The following is a 19,039-nucleotide window of genomic DNA, read 5'->3' as shown; positions in this document are numbered from 1 at the left end:
TATATACTGTTGTCTAAGTGTTTTTAGATAAGATTATTAATTTATCCCTTGAAACAACTTCATGAATGAGTTGTACCGATTTTACATACCATTACCCCAACATTCAGAGAGCAAAATGCTGTACCTCTATGGCAAAGAAAGCATTAAATCCAGACTGTTTTTTGGCTCCAGGACAAAAATTCTTTCTTGCATAACAGTTTGTTTTCATTGATCAAGTAAAGCAATATCAAACACATACAACATATTTTACATACACACACACACACACACACACACAAACACATATTCATCTTTAAAGCTCTGGCTACTTTTACTCAATGTTGACAGTTCAGGATTTAAAAAAAAAATCATATATATATATATATATATATATATATATGATAGAGATTTATTTCTCACTTATCTCTTTGCTTGGGATTGCTTTAATGTGAATCTCAATTTCATTCAAAATCAAGTAATCTATGTTGAATAACCAGGTAGAATCCATCCTGCCTACTCTCTATCTCTTCAAAGACAAGGCTTTACCCAAATAGACATGTTCCCTGTGGTTCACCCAGTACTTGGGGTAGAAGTTGTTTTTTTCATGAAAATATGATAGCGTCAAGTTTTGTCTCTTTCACCTTCTTTTGGGGTTGCGATAAGTACAAATGTTAACCAGTTTAAATTGAATTTGATGTTTGTGTCATAAATGGTCACCATACCTTAATATGCTACACTGACCCTCTGCCTGAAAGTTGGATAGCTTGAGGTATTGTAATCACCCTAATGAATTGAGTTGGAAGTTATCTGTAGGCAGGGATCAGTGTGTGTCAATCTAACAGGCCTCTAACGAGCTGAACCTGGAATTCGATTGCCATTAATGTGTTACTTTGGCCAAGTGCACTCATTAGCAAGAGAATTCTATTGTTTGAGTGAAACACATTCCCAGATGAAAGTAGTGGCATTACCTCAAGTCTGTACCCTATATCTAAGCTCACAATTTAGGACAGTAATTCAATGGGCTGGTAGCTGGGCATTAGACTTCTGTACCCTAGTAGAATGATTGGACTAGTGGTAAATGACTATTTAAATCTATATTATTGCCTTTTGAAAATTAAAAGCTCCAAGGGAGTTGTTATATTTTAATATACTGAGCCCCAAAAGGGCATTCATTAATATGTATGCACTGATACAGTGGCCCAGTTTGAAATGTAATTTAGATGAAGCCCGTGTGCCCCCTGAGATAAATTCTTCTTTCCGCATTGTGGTATGTAACAAAATGAAAAGCAGAAATGATAGCTTGTCTCATTTGCAATTTGAAAGTCTTGCTTTGATGAATAGTTGACTTCTGTCCTATTTTCAAAATATTTCCTTCAGACTTTAAAATTTAAACCATATAAAAGATAAAGAGAAGGCATGTGTTTAGAAACCAGAAACTTACTTTCCATAAGTAATATAGCATACTTCACCTGGGAACTTTACATATAATCTATAGAATGCTATTCATAGATCCTTCAGAAGTATATTAAATTTGATATTCTCTTTTATCCTGGATAAAAATGCAAAACATTTAATTTTGTTTTTATCTTTGCACGTACACAAATGAAAGCATTGCCTATAATGCCCCTTTACAAATAAACTTCAAAATAACTGAGTTGGAAAATGTTATAAATCTATGGAAATAGTTTGTAAGGAAAAACATACCTCACAAATATAATAGAATTGTTGTTTTATGTACAAACAATAAAACTCGTCATTATACATGTGTTGACATAACCTTATTACACCCATTCTGTAACTGGAGGCATCAGTGCCAACCTGTCATGGCCTTTTCCAAAGAGTGATAACCGTTAAGCATTAATTGTATCTTCTTTCCAACTTCTAAAAATAGTTAGGGATGGTGTCTCAGATAAGAGTGAAGAACAAAAATGAATGAGCAGATATGTGGGCACCTCCAGTGTTGGGTAAAATAAGGAATGGAAAGGAAAGATGATACAATCCCAAATGTTGCATGGAAAGCTTTATTTGCACCGATACATTTCTGGAGTCATCTTAAAGCTCAGTAAGTCAAGCTATTCAATAAACTCACACTGTAGCCTTTCTTTTGCTGGTTTTCCCTCCTTAGGGAAATTTAAACAAAGGCAAGGAAATTACTTGATTGCTGACTGTTTAAAAGAAGAGGAAAAAGAAGCAATGGTGACTATAGCCACCAGTTTGTAGAGCATTTACCGTAGATTGATTACATATTTTACATACATCAGTTTGTTTCATTCTCACTATGACTGTAGTTTATATCCCCATTTTGGAAGGAAAAAAAAAGGAGACTAAGAGTAGTTAACTGTTTTGTCAAAGTCAAAAGCTTTTAAGAGATAAAATCGGATTCAAAGTGGTTCTCTCTGATTCTAAAATGTCTATTCTTTGCACTACATTATACTGACTCTCAATTGTTTAGGTACCACATGCCCTGTTAGTCTGAATTTCAGTGTTTACTGTTAATAATAGTGAATAAATTGTTAGATGCACTCTTATTTGATCTTTGGACTTTGGAAATATGTTCCCAAAGCCTACCTTTGTCAGATACTTTGCTTGCTCCCTTATTAAACCTCCCATCTCAGAAAGAATAAGAGAAGGTGTTGCCAGCATGTGCATAAATGTTATTTTCTCCCTGCCCCAACCCTCCTACCACTTCTTTTCTTAGTAAATTGCTTTTAGTTAGGACCGTGACTCATTACACACTTTCATTCTCTCATTGCTTTCATTTATTACACTACCAATAAACCAGTTTGGGCATACTTTCTTATGGATAAATAGAAGGTTCTTTTAGATTATCGGCTGTGGAAATGTGTTCTCTGCAGCAAACAACAGTAAACCTCTATTGGTATTTTTGGACCCAAAGTAAGAACACGAGATCTCCCCCCCCCCCAAAGAATTCAGAGGCTATTGGGGAGGTAATAAAGGGATCTATTACATTACAAAGTACCTACCTCATAGGATTGTTATGAAGATTAAATTAGTTATATGAATACTGCTGGGATAGTGCCTGGCATATTGAAAGTGCTGTATGAGCACTGGCTGTTATTATTATTATTATTATTATTACAGAGTGGAAAATGGAAGCCCAGTGTTCTATGGGCGTGGAATATAGAAGTAACAAAGGCAACTGCCAGGAGGTTAGCTCTACTTTAAGCTCATCCATCAAAGTAATGCCAAAACTCAGCATGTAGGAGAGGATGGGAAAAATTTCCAAATCTAAATATGTTAGACCTTGTAATTTTGTATGAACTTTTTTCCTCCTGTCTTAGAATTACAAATCTCTTGGAAGCTGTTAGGAAAAATGATGCACACCGGGATATGGAGACTATTGATTTCAGGCAGGAAGCTTCCTGAGAAGCACTCTCAGCAGAGGAGGTTGGAAGAACAGACTTCAACCCATCTCTGGGAAGCAGCATTATTTATACTGTGTTATGTGGGGCAGGAAGGGGTTAAGATAGCTGATAAGTTATATTATGATTGGTGGGGAATTAGGATAAGGAGAAGTGGCATTTTTAGATAGGTAGTGGGGCTCAGTTATAGGAGAGAGGGAATCCTTAGAGTTCTTTGCTGTCCTTGGGAGAAGTGGTGAGTTGCATTCTGGCATGTAGGCTATGGTTTGCTCAATCAGTCACGTAGGTCATGGATGGGGGTTGTTGTTACAGGGCAATAGGCCACAGCTGGTTGATCATTGCCAACTTTGTGAGGGGGAATCTCTAACAGAAACCAATTTTGTTCCTTCTACAATGAAGCTATAATCATTTGCTATATAGCATAGAAATACAACTGAGGCAGAAAATTGATCTAAACAACAACATGCATTGTTTGGCATAGGCTCAGATAAACAAGCAGCAACATGGGAAGATTACACTATGATGAGAAATTTATCATGCAAACATTTTGGATTCCAGCCAGGAAGATGTGAAGCTGTCCATTTGTCCTATGCAAAGGAACCTCTTCAGCTTTCTATGCTTTTCTGTGCTTCCTATCGACATTCTGGTTCATGCTCACGCTCGACTTGGGTAGAACAGAAGGAAAGAATTTCCAAGAGAAACTCAGCATATGTAACTCAAACATTCTTCTAGGGTTCATTGTCTCTCCGGGTAGTGTGAAAAGATTGGCTTTTTTTTTTTCTGGAAAGCTCTTTATTTGAATAATAAAATAACCTAAAAACCTCTGGCAAGAATGAGGGAAATGGAGACGCCAAAGACACAGGTAAGTCAAAGGACATCATCAGCTATTAAAAAGTGGACTTGGCAGTGTTTTCAAATGACTTTTACATCACTATTTGAAGATTGCCTTCTACCCTTGTGGTGAAAATGCAACCTAAGACTTAGAAAGGGGTGATTTTCAGTTGTCATAGAACTGCTGCTGCACTTTCAGAGGCTTAGTGAGGGTGAGCCTAAGGCAAGGGCACAGACCTCCCAACCTAGAGCAATGATGGTTTAAATTCTGTAGCCTGCAGCCTTTGAATTGCTTTGTACTGGCTTAATGACTGTTACTGTTTAATATGCTACAAAGGCTCTGGCCTTCAAAAGTAATGAAGTGCACAAATGAATGACAATTGGAAAAATTATTTTTACTGATGATCGAGAAGAAAGGGACTACAAACAATACATTTTAGATTTTGAACTTGCAGAGGTCACTTTACTTCTTCATGTGAAGTGGAAAGGAAGACAAGCACAGCTTTTTTTTTTTCTTGCTTCAAGGACTCATATGGTTAGTGTACATTATTGAAATTAGGTATTCCAGTAGGTTAAATTAGTGGCTTTCAAACATTTTGGCCATCACCCACAACATATGTTTTTTTTTACATTGCAACCATTACACACACACACACACACACACACACACATATCTGAAACAAAATTATTAGTATTATTTAAAATATGGTCATGATCTATATTTGTTTTGGATAAAAACAAAATAGATTTAAACCATCTTTCACCATTACCTGATAGACAACATTTTTAGAGGGAAAGATTAACCCAGAATATTCAAATTTAAAACATACAATAGATATATGATCAGAGGAGAAAATTATTAGTGTATTTCTAAACTTTCAGAAATGTCTTGATAAGGTCTCAGTTGGTAATTTTTTTTTTTTACAGTTAATAAGATTCTTCCATTTTTAATGCAGAAAACCTTGAAATAAGTTTCAACTTACAAGCATCAGGAAAAGTTTGTTAGAAACCATCAGAATAAAAGCCAATATTCTATTTTATATTAAAGCATTTGCGAAAGCATTTTTGACAATTAAAAAGTTTAGCGAGCAATTTTAATATGAAGAATGTACACAATCTTATTATTACATCACAGTACAAAAAGGTCCTTTGGGGAGGGGATATGTGGAAGCAATTGATTTCTCTGCTGAACACAGCCATTACTTATACTCATCCCAAAGCTTCTAACATGATGATACTATTTCCTTGTGCTACCACCGTTCCATATCGTCCTGTTGTCCACTCATTGCCATCTCCACACATTCATTGATCACAAGATTCATAGAGGGATCAAACCCTCGCAGTAGTCCTTAGACATGTCTGCCACCATTTAATTTCAATGATAACTTCTTGTCCATAAATTTTTTTCAAATTAAGCAAGTGAGCTTTGCTCATAGTGTCTACTCAGTGGGCTCAGTGTTGCCTCGAGTCGGTATTTGCAGCCCCTCAGTTGCTAATTTGGTTGGAAAGAAATGTTTGTGACTGTATAACTAGATTAGCAGTTTAAAGCAAAGAAATGGGGCTAAGACTTTAAAATGTTTTACAAAGATCTGGGCTAGATGGTATCTAGTACATCTTAACTTAAAAAATAAAAAATGGAGTCAAAGTGTCACCTGTATTTTTAATATGCCTCCACTCTTGGTTCTTCATGTGCTGATTGTTTTCAGAGGCCATGTGTTCATTAGTGTTTTCTCAAACTAGAGCCGTATTTGTAGGCCTGAAGACAGAAGCCCAGACTTGAATTAAAATGTTCAAGATTCCTACTTTCTATAGGTAAAGAATCAAGGGGAGAAAGAAAGCCAGATATGAAAATGGATTTTAATTAGAACATTGAATTAGGCTATTTGTTTAGCATTTAAATATGATATGCAGCAGACAATTGACTTTATTAATTTGTAACTCAGAAGTCTGTTCTGGAGATACAGGGTTGGGGAGCATTAGTAGATAAGGATGTAGAAAAGAGACACGAATTGAGAATGGAATTCTCGTATGCACCAACATCAAAGGGCAGATGAAGGACTGGAAACCTAAGATGTGATAGAAGGGTCATCAGAGAGGTGTGCAGAGAGCCAGAAGGGTGAGGTTTCCGGGAAATTAAGCAAATTCCTTTTTGACCTAGAAGACATGGTCAAATTCAGCAAAGATGTACAATAATAGTGTCACTGAAGGAAAAACCCCTCTTATTTGAAAATTAGGAATTACAGGGATCATTAGTGGAAGCAGGTTCTGTTGAGAGGTGCCTAAAGTTAGATTTTGCTGGGTTAATAGCTAAATTGGAGAAAAGAAAAATATGCTCAGCCTATTCACCAACCCCAGGAAATAATAGAATTTGAAATTTAAGATCTCATCTCATCCTGGTTGAAGTTCTAAGAAGGACTGCTTTACTAGATGGGAGGTGACTTTTAAATCCATCATCCCTGAAATCATTATTAAAAAGAAAAACATAACCTCAGGACACATTCTTGAATGCTAAAGATATAATAGTCTAAAAAGGAAAGCCCTACATTAGTGTACAATTTCTAGGAAGTTACGTGTTGTGGCATCATATATTCTTCTATCAGGTTTACCTTGATGTCACTATCAGATGCACCTAGATGCTTATACTTAGAATGATCTTACCCTTTACTTTTTTCTTACTTTGGTGGCATTGAAAAGCAACTGAGTGGTGGGTGATCAGTTTATCTCTCTCAAGGATCTTCAAGAGTTACAGTCTGAGCATCAAAAAGAGTCCTTTTTGTTGAGGATGATTTGATAAAAAGGCTTCCAATAACAGATTTAGTAGAGGTATGGCTTTTACAGGAATAGGGTACAGTAAACAAATCAATACTAAGCTCAGCTACAAGTGGATATGGTTGCTGGTATAATGGGCAAGCTGCCACCTGTCATGAAGCTAAAAATTTTGATCCTGCAGTTGTTGCGATTTATATTTTAAGGACTTCAGGACTTTTATAATTAAATAACAGGTTATTTTCTCTGTGTTCCATGTTTTAAGTTTTGATGTTAATGATGGTTCTAGCCTACCTCAAGTCAGAAAATATTTAAATTTTAAACTATTAGTAGGAAAAACATCCACATACACCAGCTGTTAGTGATACTATTTTTGTATTCGGTTTCAGACATTCTAATAAGCAAGAGCCCTCTGTAGCAGATTCCTGTGGTCAGCTTTTTTTAATGATGTTTTTTAGAAAATAGCTTTAGTTTTTTTTTTTTTGTATTGCTTTTTATTGCACAAAATCTTGCTACTGGCATTTTAAACCAAATCTGAAAATTACCAGTATTTTCTCTCAGTCAGTAATAGTATATGACTGGTAAATTGTCAAGGCTGATCTAGTTTTATTATCTGCCTTTATAACTCTTAGGGAAGTTCAAAAGATACACTTTTTTTTAATGCTAAAATGTGCTGAGTGGTAATAGCCTCACAATTATTTGGGGAACTCTTTGAATATAATTATTAGTAATGCACATGTTCTAAAAATGATCATGGTAATGAATACACAAATATATGATGATATTGTAAACCATTGACTGTATACTTTGGATGGATTGTATGGTGTGTGAAGATATCTCGTTAAAAATGTATAATTTTTTTTTAAAAAAGAATTCACACACCCCCAAAGAGAAATATAATCAGTACTTAAAGCATCCTGTTAGGGTCACACTGCCCTCCTTATACATTGGAATTATGCCTTTTCCTTCTTTAGACTATGATTTATAGATGAGAGACATTGTTTATTTAATTGAACTGTATTCCATTGATTATACAATATCTGGGACATGAACATTCAATAGATATTTTTTGAATATCTGAATTTAGAAGTAACAACTAGATTAGTGTAATGTTGAATCAAATGTAGGGTGTGAAAAGGAATATCTAACACAGAGCAATGGATTCTTAAAAATTTAGTTTCTTCTTGGTTGAAGGATGGTGTTAATAAAATGAATCATTCAAAGGAATAAGCTCTAATTTTTTACCAAAGAATGATAGGTCAAGATAACAAGAACTAAAATAATCCAAATAGTACAGAAACACTGGCTTCTTCAAAATAGAATGAATCTGCAGTAGCTATCACTGTTTCTCTCTCTTCTACCCAAGAATTCAATGCAATTTTTAAAAGAATACAGTCTTATATAAAAATAGGGCATTGTTCCATTTGTCTTTTTGGAAAGCCAGAGCCACAGAAACATATGCACATGTTCAAAAGATTGAGGCCTCATCTGCAGTATGTTGTTTGCTCAAGGATAAAGTGAAGGAGTGTATTACTGGTGGTCATTTCTATTTGTGAGAGGATTTCTGGAGGTGTGCAGTTAATTCCAGGGTTCTGAAGAAGCCGAGTGACATAGGGAGTATTCAGGTAGGAATTATCAAGGCAGAAGAGGGGAGCACGCACCTACCATCCCATCCTTGTACATTAGAAATCAGCCTCCAGGAAACCGGAGTAGAAACCAACCAGATAAAAATTGATGATCTGCAGATAAAAGCTTTGTGTATTGTGTATTGTTGACTACATTTGTTTCTTCGGAAATACTTTCTAGGGTCTGTGTGGATAGTAAAGTTCCTTGCTTAGTGTTTATTTTCTAAGTCCTTGAGTTAGGATTGAAATCAGAAAACTGTCAGATAAGTATGACTGGAAGAGGGAAAGACAAGAGAATGTGCGGCAGGGAGTCCAACCCCTCTTCATTGTCTGGCTGCTGCAAATCACATATGGAACATTTAGAAAGGATTCTTTTCCCTGCCCTCTTCCCTGGAAAACTGGATTTCTGGTCTGGTATGGGGCCCAGGAATCTCTGTATTTTTAAAGAGCCCCCAGGAGTATTCTAATACACAGCCAATTTGGGAAAATCTGGAGTTAAGAATACTGAACAAACACTGCATTTCTTTCTGGTGATCTTGACTAGTTAGGCATCTTCTTTTAGTCCTTAGTTTTCTTGACTATAAAATAGAGGGGCTGGATTAAACAAAATATCTAGGGTTTCTTTCTATTTTCTGAATCAGTGGGCTCAGTTCAGTCCTTCAAAATGATGTTTGTGAAACCTATGTCTAGGAGACTGTCCTAGTTTGCTAGCTGTCGGAATGCAATATACCAGAAACAGAACAGCTTTTTAAAAGGGGGGTTTAATAAGTTGCAGGTTTATAGTTCTAAGGCCACGAAAATGTAACAATTAAAGCATGTCAATAAAAAATGTCCAAATTAAGGCACTGACAAGAGGTGACCTTCACTCGAGAAAGGTCAATGAAGTTCAGGGTTTCTCTCTCAACTGGAAAGGCACATGGCGAACATGGCGATATCTGCTAGCTTCTCCTCCAGGCCTCTTGTTTCATGAAGCTCTCTGGTGGGGGGGGGGGGGGCACATTCCTTCTTCATCTTCAAGATCTCCGGTTGCATGGACTGTAGCTTTCCTCATTCTATTGTTGTCCTCCCTCTCCAAAATGCTTCCTCTTTTAAAGGATCCCAATAAACTAATCAAGGCCCACCTGGAATGGGTGGAGTCCTATCTCCCTCTAATCAAAGGTTAGTACCCACAATTGAGTGAGTCACATCTCCATAGAGATAACCTATCAAGTTTCCAAACTATAGGGATTAAAAGAAATGGTTGCCTCTGCAAGAGTGATTAGGGTTAAAACATGGCTTTTCTAGGGTACATAAATCCTTTCACACCAGCACAGAGACCATACCGAAAAAAGGAAAAGAGTGGAAAAGCAGTGTCTCTGGAGTCAAATTGCCTAAATTCAAATTCTCGCTGTATGACTTTGAGCAGGTTATGTAATTGTTCTATTTCTTTGTATAATGGAAACAATAACACTTCTTTCATAAAGACGTCAGGAGGAGTAGATGTGTGGTACAATGTGGGAGACATAATAAACGGTCAATAAAGTTTGCTACTTTTATTATTTGTTATAATTGCTGTTGTACAAGAATGGAAGTAGATATTTGGGGGTGGGGTGGGGAATGACATGAAAGGGAAAAAGACCTCCTGCTATTTTAAGCCTTTGGCTGAGAATGAACAGATTGGCTTGACCTCTAACCCTCTGTATCCCTTGGCAATTCAAGCCATGCCTCTGTGCTCCCACTTCTTGGATTGGGAGATGAAAGGGCTTTAATGAAATAACCTCCAAGAGCCTTTCTAAAGTTAAAATTCCATTCTGATTTAATTTTGATCGTTTTTCATGGCATTTCCTGAGTAACAAACATTGTGATTTTTACCTGATCATACTTCCCCTCTTTGCTTTATCTCCAAATCCAAAGCTGGATTTAGTAACCCCCTTAAGCAATCACGGAGACTATTATTAAGACCAGTTTCACGGGTGTGTGACCTGTACAATCACCCAGGGCCTTGCACTCAGAAAGACTCTGCACTTGGTTTATTGCCTTGCATTCCATGTGGAAAGCAGGTAGAAGTATTGCAGGCATTACTTCTATGAAGATTTCCCCCCCAAAAAACTGCTAGTCACATTTCTCTTCTCATGTCAAAACTAGCAACATTTACTGCTTGTGTCAACCACTTTGGTTAAAAAAAAAAAAAAAAGGAAATTGCTGGAATTATGACTGGAATAAATTACTGAGTACTTTGGTAGTGGGACTGAATTATATATTACCTTGCATCACTATCTAACTTTACTTCGTGGTAATCTTTACTTCGTGGGTTATTATAAACTCTTTGAGCTTTTATGTCCCTAATACTGCCCATCTTCATGGGTATTTCTCCTAACAGCCTCCCACAAAATAATCATTGAATTAATTTAAGTGCAAATTGAATTGATTTAATTCAGGGGTTGTGACTAAAGGAAGAAAGGAGGGGAGATTTTTGCCAAGAGTTGGAAAACTGGGAAAGGATTCAAGAGGATGGTTCTTAATGATCGCTTAAATTCTGCTCTTCAGTGGTTCTCTAACTTTTTGGTTTCTGAACCCCTTTACATTTTTAAAAAATTATCCCAGAGAGCAGTGTATGTGGGTTATGGCGATTTCAATTTAACATGTAAGAAATTAAAACTGAACAGTTTCACAATTAAAAAAAATTATGCAACTTAAAAATAGCAAAATAAGCCCATTACAGCTAACATTTTTTTTTGGGGGGGGGGGGGAATTTCTCCAAAACAAAATGTAGTGAGAAGACTGGCATTTTTTGTTTGTTTTTCTCATCTCTTTAACGTTTGGCTTGATAAAAGTCAGCTAGATTTTCATATCGTTTCTCAATCTGTTGTGATATGACCTGTCATATAGCTTCTGTAAAATTTCTCTATGTACTTATGTACAATGTACTATGTACTTTATGTACAATGAGAGTGAAAAGGACAAATATACTAGTGATATTGTGAAGATAGTTTTACTTCATGGATCCCTTGAAAATATTCTAGGAACCATAAGTTACTCCCAGACCATGCTTTGAGAACTGATGCAGTACAGTAATGTTTGTCTGCCATGCTATTTTTCAAAATCATGGTAGTATGTATAATGTCACATTGCTGTTTCCACCTCTTCAACTGAGGTTGATGGGACTCTTGTGCTTCAGTCTCAAAAAAACAGAATACCAAACAAATGAACAGAGTAGAATACCCTATCTCTCATTTCCCAGCCTGGATTGCCCAATGCTTTGCTGTGTGATTATAAAAGGTTCAAGTGTATGGGACTTAAGAATAATCTAAGATTTTTCTTTCCATCTAATTTGCACATCCTAAATGATGGGCAGACACAGGGAAAGAGCCAAATGATGAGACATCCTCACTTATCTGACTTGGCGTTATGACCCTTCCTATATAAAACTAAGTTTCTTAATTTAGATAATTAATTAGTTCCATTATTTTAAATTTGGTGTTAGGAAACTATGAGATGCTGTTCTGAATGAAAGCTTTGGTTAAAAAATAGAAACCTGCTGGAGCAATGACTGGAATTAATTACTGAGTCATTCCAGGTATGATATTTTGTACATCTTTATGCATATTTCAACTGGTATAATTTGAAAATATATACCAGCCACTCAGTTTTCAAGTCATTACTATTGGCAGCTCTGCATTAGCAAGATTAAGAATGTGAAATTTCAGAGTAATTATGCAAAATACATTACTGACAGATTTCTAATACAAGCGATATTTAATTTTTGAGCTCAGGGATGCTAAATTTAAAAAAGTTCTTTATACTTACCTTTTTGTCATTAATCCAAGATTTTGGAATGTTAACTTTAATAACTAATCCTTATAAGGCTTGTATTAAATGGGTTCTTGGAGCATAACGCTATCTCCAAGTAACTGATCAACAACTGGAGGCAGGAAGAAACATTTAAGGAGCTGTTATTTGTTTTCAAAGATTGTTGTTCTGTGTTTAATAAATTTGTCTCCTTGAACATTATAAGTAGATTGGCTTTAGGAAACAAATGGTTGTGTAGAGGCTATAGCTTGTGACCCATTCCCCTGTCTAAAGTGTTTGTCTATGGTATTATTGTGATCTTTTAAGATAACTTCCTGCTCTGTCTGTTAGGAAATGCCACATACTTACCTTCTAACCATCTGGGAAGGAGGCTGCTTCTGAAATAGTTAACCGGTACCCAGAGGGTGGGCCTTAGTTAGACAACATTGGTTAAGGCAAGAATTTGTATTGGCCTGTAGTTCAGGAGAAATTTAGAAAACATTAAGTCTTTAGGTGGCACATGAAATCAAATGGATGGCTAAAGTCACTGAGGGAAAAAATGTAGAGAATGAGAGACCTGGAATTGGTCTAGACCAGGGAAAGCGCACACACACACATATTTGCTTTGGTTCTACTGCAAATTGGTTTTCAACATGGTGGTTATTTGGAGAGAGAATTTAAGGACAATCACAATGGCAGGGCTCAGGGGACAGGAATTGGTCTTTGGCTCCAGACAAATGCATCGGTATCCCTTAGGGGATGGACAGGAGGGACTCAGGCTCTTCAGGGATGGGCTGCCCGTGTGTGTGCAGTGTTGCCCTTTAAATTTCCCCAGGGAAGAAACTGAGCTTTAAGTGTCAACACGAATATAAGGCTGAGCCTCTGCTGGAGGGGATGAAAGTAGCAGCTTGAAAATAAGCACATGTGATAATCCCCAGGGGAAGCCAGCCATAACACAGCTGGCAGAAAACAGTTGCCTCAGTAATGTCTTCCAGAAAAACCCAAGTTGGGATCTCTTTGGTGGTTAGACTGCTGAAATTTCCATTCACTCTCTTCCTCTCACTTTCTTTGCCTTTATGCTCCCCTACCCCTCTTCCTTCATTTCTCATATATAATTTTTGGTTATCTGAATTGTCCAAGGTCAGTCTTTTAATTCTTAGCAAACTTAAGAGAAAGACTTGGAATGTCTGATATCTTATTGTTCTAAATATTAGGCAAACTATAAATTGGAATGTGTAGAAAATGTTTCCTTTATCTTTTGGCTAACTTAAAAATCATTTTAACAAATTGCCAATTAATTTTAATTAATCCTTTACATTGATCTAGTGCTTTTTTGTTTTTAGCTTATTTTCTTGTCTCCTAAATTTCTTCACCTGTGAATTTATTTTGCCCTGTTGTCTTTGTAAGCTACCAAAATACTTCTTCTAGAATAAAATAATGGTTAAGTAATTAGGAATAGTTAGAATAGTAATGCTAATAAATAAGCTAATATATATTGCACTTTTGCTCTGTGCCAGGCCACGAGTTCTCATGTGTGATGTAGGCACTATTGTTATCCTCATTTTGACAATAAGGAGACTAAAGCACAGAGGGTTGAGTACTGTGCACATAGTCCTGAAACTCCTTTGCAGAAGAGCTGGGACTTGAATCCCATGCAGGCTGGTTCCAGAGTCTCAAATCTTAGCCCTACACTGCAGTGATTGGTTGGAGAGCAGGCTTCCTTTTGGCTGAGGACACCTATTCTGAAGTTAGAAACTCATCAGAAGAACCACAGCTAGTGTCAGAGAAAAACTAGAGCCAAGGACCCCTTGCTCTCAGTCTTACCTTCATTTTACCCATGCCATCTCTCTATTCTAATTTTGCCACACTGATAAGAATAGTGATACGAATTCTTACATTAGTATTTTGCAAATAATTTTCTCGTTTGCATGGGAAGAACATTTCTTATATACAAAGGAAGAACAGATGCACTTTTTTTTTTTTGTGGTTGGATATATTTTCAAGCTTTTAAGGTGGCTACTTACTGGAAACTCTTGCATTAACCACTATTGATGGGTACAGTAAATGTTAGGAAAAATACCAAATCACATTAATCATGGATCTTCTAGTTGTCTCAGAAGTTGAACATGTTTGGCAGCTAACACAAGCACATCGACCCATAGAGAGTCTCATGAAAGATTAATTTGCAAAGCAGCTATCTTCTAAGTGGTTTTGTGAAAATAATTGGATACTGGTTTCAAATCTCAGTATAGCTAAGAGACTTTGAAATTTTATTTTTAAAACTGCCACTCTGTTGAGGGCGCTGCACATTTTAGAATCAAACTGCTTTTACTATTACATCTTAACATATGTCTTAGTAAGGCAAGTGTCTGATGACAATTCATACCTTTTCTCAACTATTGTCAACAAGCAATAATTAAAAACAGAAACAAAAAGAAATGGCTTGTCTCATTCCCATCTTCTCATCACCAACAGATTTCAAATATATTTAAGAATCAAATAATTTTGAAAATATTCTGACCAATCATGTGGAAAAGATTTTCAACATTATTATGTACTTGTCAGACTAGCTCATTAGGTACGCTGATGTTTTAAAGAATCAATATATTATAAATACAAATGACTGAAAATAACAATGCTTTTTGACCATACAACATACATTTTTAGAAATATAAAAGTATCTCTGAAGCTCTTTTCCCCTTATTAGTAGCAAATATGTGTATGATTTATTTGTGTTTCTGGGACATATCATAGGTTGACCTTACATATAGTATTTTTAATGGTACAGAGATATTTTAAATACATGGCCAAGTGTAAGTTGATAATATAGTTATTTTTCCTACCTAGAGAAAATGAGGAGAACTAATGTTTATTGATTATGTATTTGCTGTATTCCAGGCATTCTGTTAGGGTTTGATGTTACTTATTTGTTTAGTTCCCTTAAATTCTCACACCAGCCCAATGAGGTAGATGGCATTATGCCCTTGAACAAATAAGGAAAAAGGAACCCAAAAGATGAAAGACTAAGTAACTCATCCATGATTTCGTGTCTGCTAAGCAGCAGAAGAGAGTTTGAAATGCAGATCTGTTTCCAAAGCCATGCTCTTTTCCCTACATTTACTTTCTAGCTTTGTGTGTTAAAACTGGTAAATGCCATTTTCTTTTATTAATGACTAACAACCGTTGAAAGCACTGTCTTCCTCTTTAGGCTTATATACGCCATATGTTGTTATTTACAGATAAACTTGGTTTTGTGCTGTGCAGTAACCAAATACGCACCCAGTGTAGGTGCTGTGAACAATTTGGAGGTTAAGACTAATTATGTTAGACACGCACACCACTCACACATGCATACAGTTGTGTGCATGTCAGCATGGGGTTCCCTTCACCTTTGGGCCATTCTCCACTTGGGCTTGGAGGTTATTCTTTGCCTTGGGGTTTCTGTTCACTAGAAACTTTCACTCTGCACCCTTTGTGTGAAAATATTCGGGCATCAGGCAAGGGGGTAGCATATTGGCAAGTCAGTCCTTTTCGTGTTCCCAGAGGAGTTCCTGTTTTCTTCTGGCAACTAAATATTATTTCCCCAATATACTGTGTTGTTTAGTCCACTGAAACCTCGCTCAGTCTTGAAGGGCTGCTGTTCTGGTTACCACCTCTTCCAAAAGCCTATTAATCCCCTTTTATTCTTGCTCCTAACCAATCACAGCCAGTACCCTCGAGGTGCAACTTTTTATGTGCTGTTATTGATTCTGGAGTCACTGAGGGTCTTTGCTTGTCAGGGATGTCAACATTTCCAAGAGCAGAGAGGAAAGGAAACCATGAACTACTTTGCATTGCTCAGAAGTAGTTCAGATTTACACAGCCTGAATCCAACATCAGCTGTTTCACCTGCAGCTCTCAGTTATCATCAGCTCAGACTAAAAAATATGCAGCTGCTTGCCTGGTGTGAAAAAGGATGCACTTCCTTTGCTAAGGATCAGGCTATGCTTGTCATTGTTTCTGAATTGGACACTCTAGGGTCAGCCTGTCAAAGAAAAAAGTCATTCAGGGATCAGAGGCAGAACTTGTCTTAGTGTACCTCCCACAGAGAGGCTTTTGCTTGTATTCTGCCAAAATCACCAGTGGCCCTGCTGGGATGTCTGAGGGTGCAGATGTAGGGACAATTCAGGACATGTGAACCCAAGGGAAAATGAGGTAATTCCCATAAATCCATAATTTTGATTTTGTAGGTCTCTAAGCATTGTTAATTGTAGTTTTCAGGGAACTTCAATAGATAGCCAACACCAGCTGGTTAGCGACCTTTCAATCTTTCCAGGGTAGAGCTCTTGGAAATCGTAAGACATCAAGGCTGTAAAGGACCGTGCCATCACCTGGCCCAGCCCCATTAATTTTATAATTGTAAACCTGAGACCATGTGAGGTCCTTACTTGCCTGAGGTATAGAGAGTATGCAGAAAAAGCTAGGATTTATGACCTTGAAAGCCATTGTCTTTTTTATATAATTGTCTTTTTTTTTTTTTTACTGTCAGCTGCATCTCTGCTTTACAAAGAAATAGTAATAATAATAAAAAATCCCAGTCACTTGAGTCATCAAATATCTCAGTACCTGTGTGTGTTATATTCATGATCTCAAAGATGAGTGGTGTGAATAAGAAAAGTCACTGGTTTCAAAGCTATTCTGGTATGTTTTCATTTAAAGATAGGCTGCTGCTTTAAAGCCAAGAGTGAAATTATAGCAGGTGCAGTTTCAGGGCTCTACAATTATCTCAAATTACCCTTTCAATAAACTGTTGACAGCCTTACAAAAACAGTCTTACTCAACTGACATTTGGAGGCAGATAGGCATTGCAGAATGTATGGTCACAACAGCAGTGGTTTGGGTGCCTGAAAATCGTTTAATATCATTAATGGAAAATTATTGTTTTTTCCATTTCCTAACTATTCAGCCTGTACCTTCTGTTCTCCAGAGCGTTACACCCCCTGTTAGAAAGCATGGGCTCAGTAAAGGGACTCTTAAGTCCCAGCTGGAAGCAGCCCCATTTCCCTCTGCCTGAGAGGCAAAGTAGGAGGCAGAAAGCATGTTTCTGAGTGAATGTAACTCAGAAACATGCAAAGTGTTGCCCTTAAGAAAACTTGAGTAGTAGAAGGAATTAGAAAGAAGTACCTGTCATTTCATCCCACAAACAAAAAAGGAAGGAGTTCCAGACGCGAGCCAAGTCTCTAACATTAAGTACTTGGGTTGTTTTTTTTCCCCTTTGCTGCCTCATCAGACGCCTTCCCCCTCCCTGCCCCACCCTCACACACTAGACTTGGTTCAATAGTGTATTGGATGCAAAACAAAAAAAAACAACTCATTGAAATCTGCAGTGAGTGGGTGGTTTTGTGAATAGCCTTAAGAAGTATAAACAATGTGATATCAACCAGTAGAAAGATGAAAGATTCTGTCAAATCAAGTAATTATTCTTACTTAGACCCTTGCCACGCCCTCCTTCTAAGCAGTCCCCTTAACTTTAAGCATTTGTCAAGTCAATGTAAAAGGCAAACCTAAAAATAAGTTTCATAAAAAGCAAATCAGCTCCTTTTATCTGTACACATGGGTAATGTTTATTGAATACTAACCCTTGTGGCAAGCACTGTCCTTTGCAAGTATTAACACCCATCTGAGGTTGATAGTTATAAATCAAGTCTTACAGATGAGGAAACTGAGGCACAAAGAGAGATAAGTAACTTTCCCAAACTAAATAGCGAGTAATTGTCAGAGCCTCACCTTGTATGCGGGCAACTTGACTCTGGAGTCCTCACTTGTCACCCTCACTCATTTGATAGTGAGCCTGTTTCTCACTATAAAATTGTTAGACTTTGCCACCAAGTGTGGCTCTCAGCCCAGCAGCAGTGGTATCACCTGGAAGTTTGTAAAAAGGCCAAATCTGAGACCACACTCCAGACCTATAGAACCAGAATCTGCATTTTCACAAAATCTCCACTTGATTTATGTGCACAATTTAGATTTGAGAAGCACTGGTGTAAGACCTGTATTAATAGAAAATAATTTTATTTTAGATATTTTAGAGAAATATCAGGCTTCTACATCACTTAAATTATTAAAAAGTTATATGTTTAATTACCTCCTGAATTTTCCTGCAGGTTTTAAATATGTCAGAAAAGGATTCAAGTGTTTAAGTAAGGTACTCACTTTGTTCTTTCTTCATGGTCCAATTATAAGCCTGAAAATACATACGCTTATTCCTTTCCCTTAGACCAGTGGTTCTTAAGATGTGGTCCCTCAGCTAGCAGTACCCGTCAGCACTACCTGGGAATTTATTAGTTCTGTAAAGTATCCAGCCCCACTCATGATCTGGAGTAGTGGGGCCCAGCGATCTGTGTTTAAAAAGCTCTCAAGGAGATTCTGATGCCCTCTAAAGCTGAGAATCACTGCCTTGAGTCCTCTGAAATGACCGAAGTTTTGAATGATAGTATTTAATTATGCTTCACCATAGAACCATTATCAAAATAGAATAGTTCCTTTGTTTTGCAAATTAGACACTTTGTAACTGTGTAGAAAAATCTGTGATGCAAACTTTAGTTTAATTGAAAACATGCCTGGATCCTAAAAATAGGAACATAACTTCTTGCAAAAGGATGAGGTGACTGAATTAACAGTCATTTCCAAAGAGGTGAATTGTTAGGA

General features: G+C 36.9%; 1 protein-coding gene and 1 pseudogene across 2 annotated transcripts in view; one reads left to right on the top strand and one right to left on the bottom strand.

Moving 5' to 3' along the window:
* Nucleotides 1–19,039, top strand: part of PRKG1 (protein kinase cGMP-dependent 1) — a 1,184,353-nt gene that overhangs the window by 710,267 nt on the left and 455,047 nt on the right. The window lies entirely within an intron of this gene.
* On the bottom strand, nucleotides 5,403–5,627 carry LOC143654533 (small nuclear ribonucleoprotein G pseudogene; annotated as a pseudogene).

Source organism: Tamandua tetradactyla, chromosome 13 (assembly GCF_023851605.1).
Source record: "Tamandua tetradactyla isolate mTamTet1 chromosome 13, mTamTet1.pri, whole genome shotgun sequence".
Taxonomy (NCBI): domain Eukaryota; kingdom Metazoa; phylum Chordata; class Mammalia; order Pilosa; family Myrmecophagidae; genus Tamandua; species Tamandua tetradactyla.
This window is presented reverse-complemented; position numbering and strand designations above follow the sequence as displayed.